The sequence below is a fragment of the Nicotiana sylvestris genome, chromosome 3 (assembly GCF_000393655.2).
Source record: "Nicotiana sylvestris chromosome 3, ASM39365v2, whole genome shotgun sequence".
NCBI lineage: Eukaryota > Viridiplantae > Streptophyta > Magnoliopsida > Solanales > Solanaceae > Nicotiana > Nicotiana sylvestris.
In genome coordinates, this window is record NC_091059.1 from 207,990,075 (window position 1) to 208,011,029 (window position 20,955).

Sequence of the window (20,955 nt, forward strand, 5' to 3'; positions counted from 1 at the left end):
ATGTTATCACCTGGGGATATCCTTATTGGGGACAGGACTGTTAGGGTTGTCTTGCAATGGATCAATTCTCCCTGTCGAATTTAGGAGTTTGAATTCTTACAACTGAGCTCTACTGCACGATCTAGAGTAAGAAGAAAGAGTGACAGACCTAAATGCCCTGTAGCCTCCTGCTTATAAGTGTGGTGCACAACACACCCATAAACAAGACTCTACTAGACACGGCTTGTAGACTCCCTAGGACAGAACTGCTCTGATACCACTTCTGTCACGACCCAAACCGAAGGGCCGCGACGGGCACCCGGTGCCTTACTCAACCGAGTACCAACGTAACATATCTTTCTTATCATGTTATCATGAGTAAATGAGCTAGAAAACTCGTCCTGAGATAACAAGAATAAAACATAAGGGAATAGTCAACATATGAAGACCCAACATGATATACAAACTAATATATGTGACATACGGGCCTATAAGGCCGACATGACCATTAGTAAACTCGAAACATAGGCCGACAAGGCCATACAATTATCCATACACCTGACATATGTCTACAAGCCTCTAAGAGTACATAAAATCATAAAGGTCGGGACAGGGCCCCGCCATATCAATCAATACATATCCAAAGCATACTGACCAAATAGGCAACTCCGGAGCAAGTGGAGTGCACCAACACCTTCGCTGAGCTGATAGCCTACTAGGAGGACTGTCAACCTATCAATCGGGACCTGCGGGCATGAAATGCAGCGTCCCCAGGCAAAAGGGACGTCAGTACGAATAAAGTACCGAGTATGTTAGGCAGGAAAGCATAAACAAGAACAGTAATGTAAAGAGAGAGATAGAGGAGATACAACCTGTAACATCAGAGTGCCTCTGGGGGTTACTGATATGAAATGCATAATACATATATATACATAAACTTTTTAAAATATTCGCCTCTGTGGGCATCATCATCATCATATCGTACCCGGCCTCAAAGAGGACTCGGTAAAAGCGTACCCGACCATCATAAGGTTCGATAGAATCGTACCCGGCCACGTGGAGCTCGGTAAACCCAACTGATCAGTGGTTGCACAATAGGTGTCGTACCCGGCCGACTATAGAGCGGCTCGGTAGAGTAAAATAGATACTATATATAATGCATGCTAGACTCATGGAATCACATTCTAAACCTTTTGGAGTGACTTAAGAACACTATGGACATCCATACCCTCAATATGAACCTTAGTAGGATTCAAGGATCATACACGCTTGCTTAGAATAATTTTATAAGGAAAGAACAACATGGACAACCTTAGTTGCTAGGAGTAGATCCGTAATGAAGTAGCGTATTCATTTCACTTTAGATCATGCCAAAAGAAAGAAGAAAGTGCCTTAACATACCTTAAACCCGTTGAGTCCTTAATCACTTCCAAGCAACTCTTCAAACAAGTCAACACAATCTATCATAGTATAAGGAGATTCAAAATCAGTGCTGAGCAAAGGCTAAGTCTATAACTTAAGCTAGTAGCTCGTTTACGTAAATTTGGGCAGCATCTCCCTTGTAACAAGGGCCTCCTCCAATACCATATACCAACAACAATTACCAGAGCAATCCATCAATACATAATTATCAATATCAAGACACCATATAACAACAAGAAGTCACAACTACATTACGACGAGCGGCAAGCTCCGATTGGAATCCGTATACCCCTTATCAATCCTTATAGACTTCTTACTTCAACATAAAAGTATCATTAACATGATAATGAAGTCATTAATCAATGATTCCAGCGTTAAACCATATATTTATAACAACGAAAATAATCCACAACTTCAACTATCCTCAATTAGCAACTTTATTCACTAGTTCATGTCTAGCCCATCCATTTAACTTAATCAACATCAAGATAACCTTAGGCACAAGCAAGATCACAATATACATACCTTATACAGTAACTTCAAGTCAAAATCCAAGTTATATTCAGTTTACAACAACCCTTAATAGCAATACAACACCATAGAAGTGACTTAAGCTAATCCAAGTATTATCTTGTAGTTTATCATCCTAACAACTTAACCAACATACAAGCAAGATTAAGCACAATTAGTAGGCTGTTATACTCACCTTAGACAGCAGCAAAAACTTGGAATTTCATCCAAATACAGCCCACAACAATCCTCAATGACAACACAACCTCAAAGAGGTGTTGTTCTTCACTAGAACTAAGTTTTGATGTTGAAATATGGTGTAATCACTTTGGAATCACTTCAAAACCTTGTGGTATATGTTTAGTAGGGTTAGGAGAAGTTTGGAGACGAAGTTTAGTTGAAAAATGAGCAAAAATAGGCGTCCAAATCGTTTATAAATTGAAGTAGGTCAACCACCGCCTAAGTGGGTCCCATTGGAAGCTGCTTGTGCGGTCTCGCGAAAACGCGAATATCTCTCTACTCCGATGTCGTATTGATGAACAGTTTAATGTGTTAGAAACTAGACTCATATACCTTCAATTTTGTAGGTAGAAAACCCCATGATTCCAATTATATTTGGAGAAATTCTCAGATACATTTGACCTAAATTTCAGCAAATTTATGAATATAACTTGTGATGACCTTTGCCAACTCTTGTTCCACAACTTGCTTGCCTTCAAAATGTAGAAAATGAATATCATACGACTAAAATAACTCATAGAATAACCTCCTTATCATGTTAATAACCCTAGTCTCACCCCAAAGTACATGTTATAACATTCGAAACTTGTCGACTTTCGACGAAACTTATTTTCTTCAATTGGTTTAGCTTCTAAGATTTCCAACCCTCTTGGTACTCGTTATTCATGATCTTAAATATTTGTAACCTCCAAGGTAACATGATTAACTTACTTTATTTGCTTCCAAATAGAATCTCATTTCCGAGCTTACATCAATGACTTACGATGTACTCTCACGTATGAAAACTTGGGGTGTAACATCATTCCCCCCTTTGGAACATTCGTCCTCGAATGTTGACTGATGCACTTATCAATTTCATAAACTATGGCTCTTACGAATACTTTAATGTTCATCTTGCCATCTAAGCAACAGTTTTGTGAATAAATCCAAACGCTTGGGCATTCCCCCCTTTTAGGCCTCTTTGTCACGCCATGACATGTGGTCGGAATTTTTCCAACATCGTAACATTTGCTACCTTATATCATGCAGTATGTACGACTGTGTCCTTATATGAGTGCCTAGCGACTCGTCTTCCCTTTTTCCTCCATCTTTTAGCCAATCTATAAGCCTCACCGTATGAACATATACAGAATTATGAAAAGCTGTCCCTCTAGGCATCTATAGGTGTATTGATGTCTTTCGCTTGGTACTTTATCGAACTTAAGACTATTGCTATCTCTTGTTTCATAGCCTTGCATATCTATCCTTATGGATTTACTACATCTAGGCAGGTTATACTATACCATAAAACTTACTTCGTTTTATAATTACCGAGGCTTGCTACCCAACTCCAGGTTACTCTCTCGCTGCTTATCCTATATGTATAAATCTAAGTCCTTTAGTGCTTCCTCAGTTTTATTCATCTTAAGAATAACAAACAAATCTCATCTCATACTTTGGAACTTGTACCCATCTATTGTTTATTCACCTTAATGTTGATCTATAATCTATCACTGATAACTTGCAACCTCTTACGTAATACACTGTCACTAGGGCTCACATCTTATTGGGGAACATCTGAAGTGATTTTCCTGATCCACCTAGGGATAATACTATACTTCAATAACCATATTTCATTGCATCCCAACGCGATTCATCTTATGGGGGTATTCTAATCCCGTGCAATTAATGAAATCCCTTTCTCGTTAAATCATTACTCAATCAAAGGCCTAAGAATCATCCTCTTATCTATCACAATTACACCCTTATTCTACCGCCAGGGCAACATTCCATCTCTTCTAAATGCACCTAGTCTTAGACTCCTCTGGGTTCATTCAGGCTGTATAGAGTTTTTTATTCATATGGAAATCATCAGCTCCCTTGTTTTGATGGGTTTAATCCCGAGGACATACATATTCTCGTCACCTTCTCACTCATCTTTTCATATCCTTACTCCTATCTACCTAAAACCTTGTTGCTCTACAATACTTTACCTTAGGACCTACACCGATCTATTTATACTACTCCCAACCTTCCTTTAACTTGATAGCACCATAAATTTCCTTTTGTGCCTTCTCAGTTGTCCTTAAATGTAAGCAATTACTTTTGATGGTCGTTCTATCACTTGTTGCATGAATACTTGGCTTGTCCTTTTTGCCCACGAATACTATAATTTCTTGTACCTTATATGATCTCAAACATCACCTTTGATAGCTTCTTTTTTTACCATTCATTAGCCATGATAGGTGCCACTTTCTTATGGAGTGTATACAATATTGTAGTGAGACTGTTGTTACAGGATCATTTACTCTCTAGCTCACTATGCTTAGGTGGAAACCTTCTTCCTTATTTCCTCAACTAGTCTTTCATTGTAGTACTTAGGGAGACCTTCTGGCTCTTGTAAAGTTGCGAGCTTGATATATCGTACACCCGAAGGTAATTTTCGTTATTCTTACTTGCCTATAATAATCCTTAGTTACATAAATTTATGCCTTTGTGCTCGTAGGGTTACTTCTAAGCTCAAATTTTTATTGTCTCCTTAGTGACACTCTCTCTTATTTTCATAAACCTTTAAAATGGTACCTTTAACTGCCTCAACTCCTATCTGAAAGTTTTTTCAAATGATTGTGATCTCGTATCTCCGAGACTGAATTCACTATGCTGCAATTCACTACATTTATCTTGCATGATCTATTGATTTATCCGTGACCTCTTGTCTAGCCATAACTGGGCTCTTCCTGAATCAACTACTAATTACTCGTTGGTCCATTCTCATATATATATATTCTGCATAATCCCTCTTGGGATATATCCTTTGTCTTAACTTATCTCTCGCCACTAGCTCCTAATGTATCAAGTGTCCATTCACACTTATTTATCAATAACATCCTGGCCGGAAACTTTTACTGCCTCTCCCTGGTGTCGTGCTTGTATAATGTTCTGGAGTCGCACCATATCTGCAGGAACTGAATAAATGCAACATCATCCCTTTCTCATTTTTACCACATTCTTTATTTACCATTCCATAGTTAACTGAACCGCTTAACTCCGACTTAATATCATATCACACCATATTCCCCCTTTAGGGGAGTACTAAGATTTAGTACTACGACGATCTACCTATAGTTGTTTTACCTTTTCATATTTGGCATCTTTTCACATTATCAATGAACCTTAATCGCCTTATGGTAACCTTCTGTACCAGGGATAACTAAATTTCTTACGCACGAAGGTGACACCTACTGTAACTAGCACACTTAGTCCCTTAAGATTAACTCTGCTCAGAGTGCTTTCTTTAGGTAAGAGACTTCCTAAATGGCCTTTAAAGGTTATTCGTCTGTTGTCTATTCTATTATTGTTGGAGCACGATCTTTGAAATTCTCACGATGTCGACCATTATCAAATCCTCTGATCCCTAATTCATGTTCGATTTTATCTTATTCACCAGCCCATACTGATTTTTATTACTCCGGGGTCCTACCTTTCCTCCTGGTAATCACGTTTAAGTCATCAAATCATTTCTCGAAATAAGAATATGACTTTATGGCTTATACTCTTTTATTGCCTTAAGGCTTGTCACCTCTTGTATTTTCCTTCACTTGACTATAGACTCTATCATCGTGTCATATTTTGATTTACTGTTATCACCCATATATCACATCTTACTCATGATGCTTCATTTATTTTCTTCTTATTCTCCGGATAATATTTCTTTTGTCTATCACTTTATTCTGAAAACTTCAACAAAAAGTTCTTTCCCTATAAGCTCCCCTAGCTTCATCTCACTGGCTCTTGGGAATGCCTAACATTCTTTTTTTACTCGGGGCTAGAGTCATACTAAGGTAAATATTTGTCACTTCTAGGATCCCACTACCTATCTTCTGAAATTTTTGAATATTCCAGTATTCGTATCTGATTGTACTACTCTAGAGTTCACCATCTGGGTGTCTTAGAAGGAGATCTTTACCACATTTGTACCATCTTTCGGAAACGTTAGTTAATGATAATAACCTATCCATAATTTTTGGGTTACTCTAACTCCAACTGGATCCTGATATCCCATCTTTCTCTTAAATAATATCTGTTAGCTCCCATAGAACATAACTGAGATGAGTGTGGCCAATTGTACTTACCTCTGTCATTGATGAGGTACCACAATGCTTATATTTCTCTGCTTGATTTGAAAATATTGATAATCTTCATTATCTGGGTGCCTCGTACCCCTCTTCACCTTACTTTTTTTACTTGTTAAAACTTGTATCTAACTTCTGAATTCCTCATAGATTTTCACTATATTCGTGAATAGATATCCGTGCCTTAAGGCTCCTTATTAAGAAGCATACACATCTTAGTACACACACGATCTGTTGAAGACCTCATATTTACTCATCATAAGCATGACGTGAAATCGAGTTCCTCTGACTCAACTCTTTTACATCCACATGCAATATCTTACCAACTATCTTTGTGGAAGTAGGTATCGTTGTATTACGACTAAAGTCGAATTTAGGAGTTTGAATTCTTACAACTGAGCTCTACTGCACGATCTAGAGTAAGAAGAAAGAGTGACAGACCTAAATGCCATGTAGCCTCCTGCTTATAAGTGTGGTGCACAACACACCCATAAACAAGACTCTACTAGACACGACTTGTAGACTCCCTAGGACAGAACTGCTCTGATACCATTTCTGTCACGACCCAAACCGAAGGGACGCGATGGGCACCCGGTGCCTTACTCAACCGAGTACCAACGTAACATATCTTTCTTATCATGTTATCATGAGTAAATGAGCCAGAAAACCCGTCCTGAGATAACAAGAATAAAACATAAGGGAATAGTCAACATATGAAGACCCAACATGATATACAAACTAATATATGTGACATACGGGCCTATAAGGCCGACATGACCATTAGTAAACTCGAAACATAGGCCGACAAGGCCATACAATTATCCATACACCTGACATATGTCTACAAGCCTCTAAGAGTACATAAAATCATAAAGGTCGGGACAGGGCCCCGCCATATCAATCAATACATATCCAAAGCATACTGACCAAATAGGCAACTCCGGAGCAAGTGGAGTGCACCAACACCTTCGCTGAGCTGATAGCCTACTAGGAGGACTGTCAACCTATCAATCGGGACCTGCGGGCATGAAATGCAGCGTCCCCAGGCAAAAGGGACGTCAGTACGAATAAAGTACCGAGTATGTTAGGCAGGAAAGCATAAACAAGAACAGTAATGTAAAGAGAGAGATAGAGGAGATACAACCTGTAACATCAGAGTGCCTCTGGGGGTTACTGATATGAAATGCATAATACATATATATACATAAACTTTTTAAAACATTCGCCTCTGTGGGCATCATCATCATCATATCGTACCCGGCCTCAAAGAGGACTCGGTAAAAGCGTACCCGACCATCATAAGGTTCGGTAGAATCGTACCCGGCCACGTGGAGCTCGGTAAACCCAAATGATCAGTGGTTACACAATAGGTGCCGTACCCGGCCGACTATAGAGCGGCTCGGTAGAGTAAAATAGATACTATATATAATGCATGCTAGACTCATGGAATCACATTCTAAACCTTTTGGAGTGACTTAAGAACACTATGGACATCCATACCCTCAATATGAACCTTAGTAGAATTCAAGGATCATACACGCTTGCTTAGAATAATTTTATAAGGAAAGAACAACATGGACAACCTTAGTTGCTAGGAGTAGATCCGTAATGAAGTAGCGTATTCATTTCACTTTAGATCATGCCAAAAGAAAGAAGAAAGTGCCTTAACATACCTTAAACCCGTTGAGTCCTTAATCACTTCCAAGCAACTCTTCAAACAAGTCAACACAATCTATCATAGTATAAGGAGATTCAAAATCAGTGCTGAGCAAAGGCTAAGTCTATAACTTAAGCTAGTAGCTCGTTTACGTAAATTTGGGCAGCATCTCCCTTGTAACAAGGGCCTCCTCCAATACCATATACCAACAACAATTACCAGAGCAATCCATCAATACATAATTATCAATATCAAGACACCATATAACAACAAGAAGTCACAACTACATTACGACGAGCGGCAAGCTCCGATTGGAATCCGTATACCCCTTATCAATCCTTATAGACTTCTTACTTCAACATAAAAGTATCATTAACATGATAATGAAGTCATTAATCAATGATTCCAGCGTTAAACCATATATTTATAACAACGAAAATAATCCACAACTTCAACTATCCTCAATTAGCAACTTTATTCACTAGTTCATGTCTAGCCCATCCATTTAACTTAATCAACATCAAGATAACCTTAGGCACAAGCAAGATCACAATATACATACCTTATACAGTAACTTCAAGTCAAAATCCAAGTTATATTCAGTTTACAACAACCCTTAATAGCAATACAACACCATAGAAGTGACTTAAGCTAATCCAAGTATTATCTTGTAGTTTATCATCCTAACAACTTAACCAACATACAAGCAAGATTAAGCACAATTAGTAGGCTGTTATACTCACCTTAGACAGCAGCAAAAACTTTGAATTTCATCCAAATACAGCCCACAACAATCCTCAATGACAACACAACCTCAAAGAGGTGTTGTTCTTCACTAGAACTAAGTTTTGATGTTGAAATATGGTGTAATCACTTTGGAATCACTTCAAACCCTTGTGATATATGTTTAGGAGGGTTAGGAGAAGTTTGGAGACGAACTTTAGTTGAAAAATGAGCAAAAATAGGCGTCCAAATCGTTTATAAATTGAAGTAGGTCAACCACCGCCTAAGTGGGTCCCATTGGGAGCTGCTTGCGCGGTCTCGCGAAAATGCGAATATCTCTCTACTCCGATGTCGTATTGACAAACGGTTTAATGCGTTAGAAACTAGACTCGTAGACCTTCAATTTGGTAGGTAGAACACCCCATGATTCCAATTATATTTGGAGAAATTCTCAGATACATTTGACCTAAATTTCAGCAAATTTATGAATGCAACTTGTGATGACCTTTGCCAACTCTTGTTCCACAACTTGCTTGCCTTCAAAATGTAGAAAATGAATATCATACGACTAAAATAACTCATAGAATAACCTCATTATCATGTTAATAACCCTAGTCTCACCCCAAAGTACATGTTATAACATTCAAAACTTGTCAACTTTCGACGAAACTTATTTTCTTCAATTGGTTTAGCTTCTAAGATTTCCAACCCTCTTGGTACTCGTTATTCATGATATTAAATATTTGTAACCTCCAAGGTAACATGATTAACTTACTTTATTTGCTTCCAAATAGAATCTCATTTCCGAGCTTACATCAATGACTTACGATGTACTCTCACGTATGAAAACTTGGGGTGTAACACTGGTAGTAAACTCTGAAATTTTTTTTTCAAAACAAATTTCTGGAAAGAAATAAAAAAAAAGATAGAAAAGGAGAAGAATCTTTTTGAACAAATGTTGGGGGGGGGGAAGAAGAAAAGGAAAGAACTTATCTGGATGGTATGACTGGTCCCTATGATCATGTCGTGCACTACAGATTCCCGACCCAGTCTATTTGTATTCATCAACCTGCCTGATGGCCTTACTTGCTGGGTATAGATAGGTGCCCACTTCTTCGCAGATGCGGATCCTATTGCCAGTCTGTCTTGTCGCCTTACAGTGCCCTTCGAGGGTTTTCACTAATAAGACTCTCTCTTTTCTCTCAGCTCCCATCGCCTTACGGTACCTGTGAAGGTTTTCACCGATAAGACTCTCTCGTTTTATCTCTCTCATCTTTCATCGCCTTATGGTGCCCGCAAAGGTTTTTCACCGATTAAGACTCTCTCATCTTATCTTTCAACGGGTGATTGGAGTGTTGCCGATATGACTCTCTCTTTCGGAGATTCTTTTCGGCCATCAATTCATTTCCAGTTTATGACCCTCTTCTTTGCTGGAGATCAACGTATTATTCTCGGCTTCCATTGGCCTGGCTTGGCACTTCTCGGATATTGATCAGGAGGTCTTTTTGGGCACCGATGTTGGTTTTGTGTGTCAAATATTTAACTTAACTTTGACGGGTGAAGTGTTACAACTCTTGGAATCAAACCCTTTTTGGATATTCAAAAACATAATTCCTGCCCCAGTTTTCTTGCTTGGGGAATTTTATATTTACACTATGTTGAGCTATGCATATTATGCATAATATGACCGAGCCGTGAGGCGCCTACATATCCTTTTTGAGGAATCAGGTCAAACGTAGTTCCCACGGTTTTGTTTTTCTTGTGATCTTTATCTTTTTTTTTCATTTTTCTTTTAATTTCTTTTTTTTTCATCTTCTTTTCCATATCTTTTTCCCATTAGTGATTCCAAAAGAGGGGTATGAAAGAATAACTTAAGGCTCAAAAAGGGGAAGCAAAGGTTAAAAGTGTTTGGATAGAAGAAAGAATTGCCTCCGTCATTTCATTATCCAATAAGTACTAAATACAAACGAACGAACCAATAGCCACCATAATTAAAGAAATCACTCATAATATCTTTTGACTGCATCATAATTGATAGCCATGTCGACACACCTTCCCTCGATATATGTTAAACACAAAGCACCGTTGGACAACACTCTGGTCACGATATAAGGCCCTTGCCAATTTGGGGCGAACTTGCCTTTTGCTCAATGTGGATGCTGATTTTGGTTTCTCTGACATTATCTGCATCCCCTAGATTCACAGCCTCAGTGTCATTCAGATTAGGCTTGGGTTTCTCTTCAAATTGGCACAGTTCTCGGTTTATTTCTTCGAAGGCTTCATCCCCATCATATTCATACTCATCGTCACAATCGATCTCTTGTATCATTAAGTCAGAGTCGGATTGATTTATTAGACTAGGTCGAAGATCCGTTGTGCATGCCATGTCATTAGAACCAGTAAAAAAAGAGCTGTTCAGAAAGAAAAAGAACAAAACAAAATTAAAATGAGACAAAAGAAAAGAATTTTATTGAAATTGCGGGATAACAGGGTTCACACTTTTACAAAACAAAATAAGAGTTGGATTACACCCTGGAATAATCCGAAACAAAAAGGCAAAAATCAAAGCCTACTACCAGGACTCCCCCGGATAGGAAGAGGAGTAACCGTCCAATTGTTGGTTTTGGCCTCAGGCCCCACAAACTGTATGTCCGCTCTTACACCGGTCAATTCTTCTTTCGGAGCGGCTTGGATTGTCATCACTGTCTGTGAGGGTTTCTTTGGCTCTCCTCCCTCATATACCAGCTTGATCATGTGAGCTTCGTGGTGTACTGGCAATGGGTTTTGGTTGATGTTGGGCGCCTCCGACGTCTGGACTTCGATATTATTGGCATCAATAAGATCTTGTATTGCATGCCTTAACTTCCAACACTTTTCGGTATCATGCCCCAGCATTCCTGAGCAGTACTCACAGCTTATTGAACGGTCCAAATTTTGGGGTGGAGGATTTGGTCCTCTAGTCTCGACAGGACTAACCAAACTTAATTGCCTCAATTTGTGGAACAAGGCGGTGTAGGTTTCTCCCAACTCAGTAAAAACTCTATGTCTCTGTAGCCTGTCATTTCTAGCAGCTTGATTTCCCCGAAAGCCCGCCCCTGGAGGGTTTCTGTATGCCCTTGGTGGAGGATAGGTGTTTTGCGGTGGTGCATGTGTGTTCTGGGGAGCCGGCGCGCGCCATTACGGGCGAGCCGGAGGCTGAGTGTATGTCTAGGCTTGGTGCACGGAGAAGTGTGGTTCTTGGGGTGGATAGTAGTGCTGTGGTGGGCTGTATGGGTAGTTTGGCATGTGGGGTCTGGGTTGGTTGTAGTATGGTTTGCCGGACATGGACCAACTGCTTGCCTCAATCATGGCAATGTCTTCTTTCTTCCTCCTTCCCAGCGCACCTCCCATGCCGCTCTGAATAGCCTGGGTCGTTGCCTTGAGCGCCGAGTAATTCAGGATTTTGTCAGACCTCAGACCCTCCTCTATCATGACCCCTATCTTTACTACTTCATTGAAGGATTTTCCAACCGTCGTCACCAAGTGACCAAAGTAAGTTGGATCCAGTGTTTGCAAGAAGTAGTCCACCATTTCTCTCTCTATCATGGGAGGATCAACTCTGGCTGCTTGTTCTCTCCAGTGGAAACCAAACTCACGAAAGCTTTCCCCAGGCTTCTTTCCGGTCCTCAGCAATGTGAGACGGTCAGGGACTATCTCGAGATTGTATTGAAAGTGACCCGCGAAAGCCTGCGCCAGATCATCCCAAGTGTACCATCTGCTGGAATCCTGCCTGGTATACCATTCTAGTGCCGATCCACTCAAGCTTTGACCGAAATAAGCTATCAGTAGCTCGTCTTTGCCGCCTTCCCCTCTCATCTTGCTACAAAAGCCCGTAGATGTGCCATAAGATCGCCATGTCCTTCGTACAAATCGAACTTGGGCATCTTGAACCCTGCTGGTAATTGAACGTCAGGGAAAGGGCATAGATCCTTGTAGGCCACGCTGATCTGGTTGCCTAACCCGTGTATGTTCCTGAAGGACTGCTCCAGGCTTTTAAATTTCCGCATCACTTCGTCCTGCTCTGGGCTCTTAGCCAGCTTTTCAATCTCTGTCGGGACTTCAAAGTGGGGATTATAGGTATGCGGCTTGGGTGCTTTGAATGTGAGTTCAGGGGGTAATATTGTGTGTCGTGAGCCTGAAACAGTGGCTCACTGGATGATCTGTGCAATGGGGCTGGGGGAGGTGCCACAAAGACGGGAACATTTGGTGGAGGAGGGTTTTGACTGGGTGGTGGAGCTTGGGGATCATAGGCCTCTCTTCCCTGATAGTAGTGATGGCTTGGGAAACTCGTTGAAGGGCTGGTGGAGGGGTATTCCGGCGTGTGTACTGGTTGGAGGGTAGGAGTAACGGGTAGTTCCTGCCCCTTCTGGGCTCTAGCTAAGGCTATCTGCATCTCATTCATGTCCAGCCTCATTTTTTCCATTTTCTCCAGGGCTTCCTTCAGCATCTGATTGGCTGTCTTTTCTGACTCAACGCTGTTGTCTGACCCAGTCATGCTTTCTGGTATAGGACCTTTCGATCTTGTTTGATAATGATACGGTGCCAGTACGCTCTAACAAACTAACTGTCTGGTATTTGTGGAAAACAACAAACTTGTTAGCGTTAGAGTTTAACAGGTTTGATGATAGCACATTGGGGATGCAATGCTCCTAGGCAGTTAACCATTTCTAACATGCTTTGCTTCAAACACATGAAGTCATCCCGGCTCGCTTATTTGCCCCTTTAAAGTACTTTGGGAACCCCTGTATTTTATTTTTATATATATATTTTTTTTTTGAAATTATCAATTTTCATAATAAAATAAACTAGGTTTCAAAGGTTTAAAGACGACCTACAAAGTTGAAAATCAAACGACCCACATATTCTAATCAAAAGTTTTACAAACTCAAAAACAAACGGCCAGCTCCCTTTCTCTGTTCGACAAATGCAACCAAACGGTTATTTTTTGCAAATGTGGCCCCTTCCAAATTTCACATGAATTTTGAGGCCGAGGAGGATTATTTTATGACACTTTAGAAACTTGTCCGTTCTTTTACGAAAATAGCCTTTCGACAACTGAAAGATACTCTAAGGCTATTTCGGCAAGAACGGTTTAAGACACTGTCGAAGTTGGCTCGGCTTATTTTGACTAAAAATCCAAACGGTATTCACCTGACCGCTGACTCTTTGTTTTTTTTGTTTTTTGTTTTTTTTTTGTTTTTTTTTTAAAAAAAATTAAAATAAAAGACCTGTTGTTGCAAACACAGCCTTTCAGCGTCTCGGGGACAAAGATTTTAAGGCTGTGTGGGTCAACTGGACCAAAATTCTAAAAAATGACCCAAGGTGGTTGTTTATACAAAGTCAGTCTTCCGGCGTCCCTTTCGGGAACATTTGGCTATTTTTGACAAAACAACATCACCCAACTTATTTATGACAAAATTAAAATTTTGACATATTTTTTTTATTATTATTTATTTGTTTTGGGCTATTTTAGCAAAGATGGGGTTGGACCCGATGAGGGTTGCCTACGTAGCTCACATCCGGTGAGAATCAAACCAGCGTAGTTCGGGCTAATTAACCGCACTATTTTAAAATAGGACTCTTTTTCATTTTCATTTTTTACATTTCATAAGCAAAAATATATATAAAAAAAACATTACTTTTAAAACAAGACCCCTTTTTTTTCTTCTTTTTTTCAACAGACAACCTATTTTCCAAAAAAAATCCTTTTTTTTACAAACAATATAACAGCCTATTTTTCGAACCAAAAAAACAACCTTTTTTTTTCGCTCTTTTTCTTTTTCTTTTTTAGTAAAACAAACCAAAAATAAAACTTTTTTTTTCCAGAGTTCCGACAGTACTTGGGCATTGTTTTCTTTTTCAAAACCATTAGTTAACTCTCCAACTGTTATTTTTCTCTTTTTCTTAATTTTCTAACATTCCCGAAATTCAAAAAAACCGGTCAACATCCAGGCCAGAGCAAATAAATGCACAGAAAACAATTAGGATGCATCAGGATGGTCTTTCCGTTTCAGGTTGCTAGCCCTAGACAGACCCAACCCCTGTGTTGAGTCCCCTAAGTCAAAATGCACATGAAGCAAACAAACGTTCCTACTAGGGATCTGACATGAGGCTGAGTTATTCTAGGTTCAAAACCTGGGTGTTTGTTCTAGACCTGGCTTACCCGAGCGGACAACTCAAGCCGAGGAGGAGGCGACAGTCCGGGAATACAGAAGCTTCACCGGCTTTGCGACTTATCCAAACCTCGTTCTAAATTGGGACTTGACACTAGACAGAAAAGAAGTCGTAAACCGTACACCCTTCTTCACAATTCAGAAGACTCAGATAGGAGATGGGTTTCTGCACAGTTTATATACAGTTCACAAAATATCAAAGCAGTAAAAGCAGTTAGTTAGCACAGTATGCACAGATCATGTAACAAAATCTGATAAAGCTGAATACAACAATTATTCCAAGCTCGAATTCTGAACCCTGAACCAGAGATTCTGGGTTACAGATTCCCCAGCAGAGTCGCCAGAGCTGTCACACCTCCTTTTTCCGCCCCCGCCCCGCCCCCCGCGAGGGGCGAAGGAGTTTTTCCAATTAAAGGACAATCGAAACGGGATTTGTTTATTTATTTCAGAGTCGCCACTTGGGAGATTTAGGGTGTCCCAAGTCACCAATTTAATCCCGAATCGAGGAAAAGAATGACTCTGTTTAACAGTCCGCGAACCAGAAATCCGGATAAGGAATTCTGTTAACACGGGAGAAGGTGTTAGGCATTCCCGAGTTCCGTGGTTCTAGCACGGTCGCTCAACTGTTGCGTTTAGCTATTATCTGATTTTTACATGAATAACCTATGTGCTGATTCTGCTTTTTATTGCTTTTACATATACATATTTATTCGAGAGAGTGAACGCCATTTAAAGTATGTTGTCGGATTGCGCCGCATCACATGAACCCGCAATCTTAGGCATACTCTATTCAACGTCTTAGGATTTGGATTCGGGCCACATAAAATGCCCACCCATATTTAGGAATGTAATTTACAAAAGCCGCGCCTAAAGATTCTAGCGCGTTATTATCTTTTGGGAGGGCCGTGAAATTCGCTAAACGGCCCTTCCCGACTTCTAAAAAAATTCTTAAACCTTTACTGAGGGTCCTGCAATTTTTTTTTTTTATTATTATTTTTTTTGTTTTTATTTGACGAAGCTCATCTCATTTATTTATTAATTTATTTTTTAAAAGGAAAGTAACTACATTTCTATTTTTATTTGTCTCTAAATAAAGAAAAATCCTGGTTAGTTACATGCTAAAAAAAACCGTAACTTATTTAATTAACAGATTACAACAGAGGCCGACGAAAATTATACTTGAACTTGTAAAAATGGAAAATTGTTCCGCGCCTTATTCCATAAGCTAATATTACTAAAAATGGAATCATGTATAAAAAAACGTACAAGATTGACTAACGTTACTACAATTAGCCATTTTTAACTGTGGTGAAGTTAACTAAATGATCAAAGCTATAGACTAATTCATTAACCCTAATGGATTCGTAATTTAACTATACTAAATGCTTATTGAAATTACTCTACATTAGTGTAAGTATACTTAATTATTAATACATAAAATTATCGACTACGACCTTTATTTATTTATTTACTTCTATTATTATTATTGGAGCTATAATGTTGACATTACCCAACCACCTTACATTTACACTTTTATCAAGTCCACAATCTATCTATGTGAGATTATTTGTAACATGAATTAATGCCAATACTGATGAGAGTATAATCACTTAAGAGGACTAATGGAAATTAGTTTTAACCATCTAAACGAAATACTAATCGGGTTTTGACTAAGTACTCTATCTCGTTTATGGACTACTTGAATATATGCATGGAAACAAACAACTAACTAGAGATATGCTACTTATCGTGATTTACCCCATTAATCTAATAAAATCGAAAGGTTCATGTTATATCAGCGCATGACCATTTACACGATTCCTTCTCTTTTCAATCCAATTATACAAAAAAAAAACAGTTCATAAAGAAAAAAAGAAAAAAACTAAATAGACCAGATTGTCTACTATCTACTTTATTGAAGCAGTTGGATTTTAATGCTGCATTTCAATTTCAAAGCTTTATCACTACAAGATTCGAATGTGTACCTGGAATTCGAATTACAAATAGAGAAAAGAGGTCAGGAGCAACAATGTACAACAGTAGCACAGCAACAGAATCCCACAGCAAATAACAACAACAAAACCAGCAATAACCAATGTAACAATGGTCAGAACCAAACTGAAAACCCCAGAAAGCCTGACTGAAAATCAGTAGTACTAAACGCAATCCACAGAGGCAGTAACAAAGTTCTGATTTCAGCAGTAAAGAAAAGAACTTCACTTTCAGTTTTTAGCTCTCAAAGACTGATTTTTAATTCTGAAAAATTAGCCTATCTCTCACTTTTAAGTTCTGAAAATTTCTGTTCTCTCAATTTCCAGTCCTCTATCTCTATATCAACTCCTCCTATTTATAGGCTAGAACTAAACATTATTTATTCAAAGTTTTTCACTTTCAGCTTGTATATTCCCTCCCATGTGCATCTATGCACTTTTATCATTAATCCCATGCTTATTTTCTGATTTTTCCACCTTTAAAGATACCAGACATGGTGTATTCTGCACTACTAATTCCCTTTTCATTAAATAATTCATTAATTTTAATTATACACTGAATATTCAACTGGCAGACTACTAACACTAAACATTTTAAATCTTTTAACACACAAAAATACCCCTGAAAATCCCCTATTATTATTGCCTTGCCCTCACTCTTAGCAATCTGTATTTAAACCTCTCTGATTTACAACTACACCAAATCACTACACAGCTACAACCAATCCTTAAGTCAAATTCACACAAATGATTCAAGCATCAAAACAGACCAACGAAGTGATTCATGTTGTATTCGTCCAAACAAAGCAGTCATAAACTAACTATTCAACGAAGTTGTTCAAATCGAATTTAGCTTATAACGCACACTCAAACAAACAGAAGAAAAACCTTGACCAAATAAAAGGTCTTGAAGAAGAAGAAGAGCTAATGAACAAGACAAAAATTACAAAATAACACTTTAAACAAAGAATCAATAATCCGAAAAATAAAATGAACAAAACAAGATTACAAACAACACTTAGAACCAAAAACCATAACAGAAAAGTAGACCAAATGAACTAAATAATCTTAAAAAAAAAATCTGAAACTTGAACAAACCCAAGTCGAAACTCGGATTTGAACTATTGGAGGTCGAACGGACTGTGGTGGATTAGCATGGAGGGACGAGGGTGGTCGCCGGTTTTAGGCAGTCATGGTCGTTGTTTGGGGTGGTATTGACGACGGGAAACGAGGGAGAAGGTTGTTGCTGTGGCTGTTCCCGGTTGACGAAGCAGCAGCAGAAGCAACGCACGAATGGTTTGGTGTCCGTTGCTTTCTCTGTCCGGCAGCTATGGAGGTTCGACGGTCGGAGTTCGGGCTGGTTATGGAGAGGTTTTGAGGGGGGTGACGATGAAGAAGCAAGTGGCGAGATCGTTTGGACAGAAAGAAGAAAAAGCAATGGCCTCCCTCCAGAAGTCCTGGACTGTTTCCTTTTTTTCTTCATTTCAAACGAAGAAAAAGGTCCACAGTCCTTCCCATTTTTTGGTTTTAAAAGTTTTTCTCCCTTTCTTTCACGTTCTCTCTCCTCTCTTTTTTTCCAAAAATTTTCAGCCCTCTTCTCCTTCCAAAAGTTTTTGCTTTTTCAAACTTTTCTTCTAAAATTTCTCAATCCCCCCCCCTCTCTTCACGTTTTGTCCCCCCTTTTCAAACTTTTCCCACCTTTTTTCCTTTTCAAAAGTTTTTTGCTTTTTTTTTTTCATTTTTCAAACCCCCCCTTCTTTTCACGTTATGTCCCCCCCCTTTCAAAAATTTCAGCCTTTTAAAATTTTCCTCCCCCATGTGTTTTGTCCTTGTTCAAAGGACATGGACCCCACGTGTGTAGGGGTCCAAGACATGTGTCCCCCATGCGCGGTGGGGTTCCCCGTGTGTGGTGTTCCGTCCGTGTTCCCCACGCGTGTCCCCCATGTGTGGTGGGCTCGGATTATTATGGGCTAAGTCCGAAAATTAGGCCTAAAAACGGGTAGTTTGAACCCAAATATTATTCTTTTACCCGGACCCGAGAATAAAACACGATGTTATTCAATTAATCCTATGCAAACAAAATAACTACAAAAATAAGACTAACTTTTAAAACAAAACTATTTCTTTTTTTTTTGTTAGTATTTTTTCAAGATTAAAATAGCTACAAAGCATAAATAAAACTATTTTTGTCATTTTCGTTTTTATATAAAGATAAAATATAAAGTACTATTTTTTTGTATTTTTCCAGATTAAAATTGCTACAAAACGTTAATAACTTTTTTTTTTGGTAATTTTCGAAATTATACAACGATAAAAATATAAAGTACTATTTCTATATTTTTAAGTTTAAAATGACTACAAACATTAATAAATCTACATTTTTTATAATTTTCGAAATTATATAAAGTATAAAAAATAAGGTACTATTTTTTGTATTTTTTCAAGTTTATGAGAAATACATAAACTAAAATTTACATATATATTTTTTGTAATTTTTCTTTTGCGACGAAATAAGGTAAAATAGTCAAAATAGCTATATTAGACTTAATTCAAATATTAACGTTTTGTAGCCCTCTTTTTTTCTTTCTTTTTTTCTTATTTTTGATAAAACTAAAATTCTAAATTGAGCTACAAACTAAATTAACTCCAAAAATACTAATTAAACTCCTAACAAAAATTATCATACACAATTAAACACCAATTAAAATAAAATTGCATAATTTGACATTAAATGCTAACAATGCAAAATATTCCTATTTTTGTGACTTTCATTTTTTTGTAAAACAAACTTAATTAAATACTAAATGAAAATGTGATATATTTTATATTTTTATTAATTAAAACAAATAAACATGCACTCATAAAAATACAAATAATTATACAAAAATACCACAAAAATAACAAAAATTGCACACAAAGGAAAATTGTTTTATTTTGAATTTTTGGGAGTAATTCTTTCATAGGGCAAAAATCACGTGCTTACAACTACGTTTGACCTGATTCCTCAAAAAGGATACGTAGGCGCCTCATGGCTCGGTCATAGTGTAACAAAAATAAAAATCCCCAAGCAAGAAATTGGGGCAAAAGTTGTGTTTGTAATTTTGGAAAGGAAGTTTGATTCCAAGAGTTGTAATGTTTTACCCATCAAAATTATTTTGAACCTTTTGATACCCTTTTTCTTTTAGCCATACACAAAAACCCACATTGATGTCTAAAAAAGACCTCCCGATCAGTATCCGAGAAGTGCCAAGTCATGCAAATGGAAGTCGGGAATAACACTCTGATCCCCAGCAGAGAAGAGGGTCATAAGCTGGAAATGAATTGATAGCCGAAAGAATCCCCAGCAGAGAGAGTCATATCGGTAACACTCCAATCCCCAGCTAGAAGAAATAAAATAAAATGAGAGAGTCTTATCGGTGAAAACCTCCACAGGCCAGCGGTCCACATGGTTTCAAGATAAAAGAATGGGTGATTTGGTAACTCGCGAAGACTGAAGGGTGAGTAAGAGTGGTGAATGGTCTGAGTGGGTACGGGGCAAGTGACGTACAAGGGTTTCAGAGAATAAATTAAGTCAGTCATAATTAGCAAGAAGTCTATCAAGTCATTCTAAAATATTGGAACCCAGTTTTCTTTTATTAGTCCAAGTATATTTGTTGCCTTTATAGCCAAGGTCTACTAAGTTACAGTAATTAATACAGTCCGCAAAGTTTTAATAACACGGACACCAAAATTTTCAGTGGAGTGTAATATTTCGTTAAGTAATCCCCAATGAGCCAGAGTCCCTTGCAATGATCGAATAAACACATGAGATTTTATCATAAATAATAGTCAGCTAGCATAATAAGGACTAGCATAAATTGCAGAAAATAACCACTGTCACACCTCCTTTTGGCCCGCGCCCGCAGGGGCGCAGAGGGAGTTTTTCCAATTAAAGGACAATCGAAACGGGATTTATTATTTAATTCAGAGTCGCCACTTGGGAGATTTATGGTGTCCCAAGTCACCGGTTGAATCCCGAATCGAGGAAAAGATTGACTCTGTATTACAGTCCGCGTGCCAGAAATCCGGATAAGGAATTCTGTTAACCCGAGAGAAGGTGTTAGGCATTC

The 20,955-nt window shown here is 38.4% G+C and overlaps 1 long non-coding RNA gene across 1 annotated transcript; it reads right to left on the minus strand.

Moving 5' to 3' along the window:
* Positions 1-646: 646 nt before the first annotated feature.
* LOC138886976 (uncharacterized) lies at positions 647-2,216 on the minus strand. Its single transcript, XR_011405955.1, has 3 exons — positions 2,108-2,216; positions 1,381-1,439; positions 647-725 (listed from the first exon to the last, which is right to left on the minus strand). It is a non-coding gene; the product is annotated as an uncharacterized lncRNA (long non-coding RNA).
* Between the last annotated feature and the right edge of the window lie 18,739 nt (positions 2,217-20,955).